The sequence below is a fragment of the Myotis lucifugus genome, unplaced genomic scaffold, assembly GCF_000147115.1.
Source record: "Myotis lucifugus unplaced genomic scaffold, Myoluc2.0 scaffold_880, whole genome shotgun sequence".
Lineage (NCBI taxonomy): Eukaryota > Metazoa > Chordata > Mammalia > Chiroptera > Vespertilionidae > Myotis > Myotis lucifugus.
In genome coordinates this window covers 55,796-58,249 of record NW_005871928.1, presented here as the reverse complement: position 1 = coordinate 58,249, position 2,454 = coordinate 55,796, and positions in this window count along the sequence as shown.

Here is a 2,454-nt window from a genome sequence, read left to right as displayed (position 1 = left end):
TGTTTCAGACGCCCCAAATACAGAGTCCCCTGTCCTTGGGAACTGGCATCTAGTGGAGGACAGTACACAAAGAATGGTCCAGGATACCGGTGAGAGGTGACAGCAGCTGTGGGGGAAGGTGAAACCAGCATTGGTCAGTGGGGTCTTCACTGAGGAAGTCTGGGAAGGTTTGGCAGGCCCCAGGTGGGAGCCTGCAGGGAGCCTGCCGTGTGCATTTGCAAGCTGTACGGTCACTCTGGCTGGTTTTAACAGCAAGGTTCAGAAAGTGGTAAAAAATAAAAATAAAATAAATGGTGGCCAAATAGGCTGATATATTGTGCATCTCGTCCTGAGCCAGACTGGAAATACAACTAAATCAAAGAACACCCACTTGTTATTAACAAATTACATGCAGCTGAGCAGACCATTTACAATAAGGAAAGATGCCCAGGGAATGGCAAGAACTGGGAAGTGGACTTGACAGACACAGAATGAGGTGCCGTAAAAACTGACCCCACAGAAATACAAAGGACTGTAAGAAAATACTATGACGGACATTATTCCAACAAACAGGACAACCTGGACAAAATGCCCATATTCTTAGAAAAATCCAGCCTTCCAAAACTCATTCAGGAAGAATCAGAAAACCTGAAAAGACCAATAACTACTAACAAAATTGAAGCAGTAATTAAAACAAAACAAAAAACACCCAGCAAATAAAAGGTCTGGTCCAGATGGCTTACCCAAACAGAGTTTTACCAAACATTCAAAGAAATAACAACTATACCCCTCACACCATTCCAACAAATCCAAGAGGATATAACACTTCCAACCTCATTTTACAAAGCCAGCATTATCCTAATTCCAAGACATGGCAAAGAAAAAGAACTACAGACCAATATTCCTGATGAACCTAGACACTAAAATCCTTGACAAGATTTTAGCAAACCAGGTCCAGTGATACAATAAAGACATCAAACATCATGACCAAGTGGAATTTATTCTGGGGATGCAAGGCTGGTACAATTTTCAAATCAATAAATGTGATACAGCACATGCATAGATTGCAAGACAAAAAAAATTGCAAAAAAAATCACATGATCATATCAATGGATGCAGAAAAAGCATTAGACAAAATCCAACACCCCTTTTCTTATATATAAAAACTCTCAGCAAAGTGGGAATTGAGGTAACATACGCCAACATAACCAAGGCCATATATGACAAACCTTCAGCCAACATCCTACTCAGTGGGCAAAAATTAAAACCATTTCCCCTATGAACAGGAACAAGACAGAATATCCGCCTTCACACACTTGTTCAAAATATTACTGGAATTACTGGCCATAGTGATCAGACAAGAAGAAGAAATAAAAGGCATCCAAATTAGAAAGGAGGAAGTAAAACACTCATTCACAGATGACATGATATTGTACCTAAAGACTCAATAAAAAAAAAAACTACTAGATATAATAAATGAATTCAGAAACATAGTAGGATTCAAAATTAGCAACCAGAAATTTGTCATTTTTATACAACAATTGTGAACTCTCAGAAATAGAAACACACACACACACACACACAATCCCATCAACCATTGCAACAAAAAATTAAGATATTTAGAAATAAACCTAACCAAGGAGGTAAAACACCTGTGCTCCAAAAAATAGAGGACATTGGAAATAGAGATAGAGATCAACCAAAGGACTTGTATGCATGCATATAAGCATAAGCAATGGAAACAGACACTGGGGGATAAGGGCATGAGTGAGGGGATGGGGGGCAATGGAGGGATAAGGACACATTTTTATTACCTTAATCAATGAGAAAAAAGAGAAAACAAGAAAATAGAGATAGAGGAAGATATAAACAAGTGGGAAAATATACTGTGTTCAAGGATTTGCAGAATCAACATCATTAAAATGTCCCTATTATGCCAAGCAGTCTACAGATTCAGTGCCATCCCTATTAAAACACCAGAGCCATATTTCACAGACCTAGAATAAACACTCCAGAAATTTACATGGCACCAAAAAAGACCCCCAAAAGCTGCAGCAATCTTGAGAAAGATGAACAAAATTGGAGGAATCACAATAGCAATTATCAAGTTATACTACAAAGCCACTGTAATCAAAACAGCCTGGTACTGCCACAAGAACAGGCATGTCGTTCAATGGAACAGAATAGAGAACCCAGAAATTGACCCAAGTCACTATGCTCAATTTTTGACAAGGGAGGCAAGAGCATACAATTTAGACAAGATAGTCTCTTTTATTGTGTTGGTAAAATTGGGACAGGTACATGCAAAAAGATTAAACTAGACCACCAACTTACACCATACACAAGAAAAAACTCAAAATGAATAAAAGTCTTAAATGTAAGATGTGAAATAAAAAAAAAAAAAGTCCTAAAAGAAACCATAGGCATAAATCTCAGACCTATCTCTCATAGCAATATGTTTACTGATACATTTCC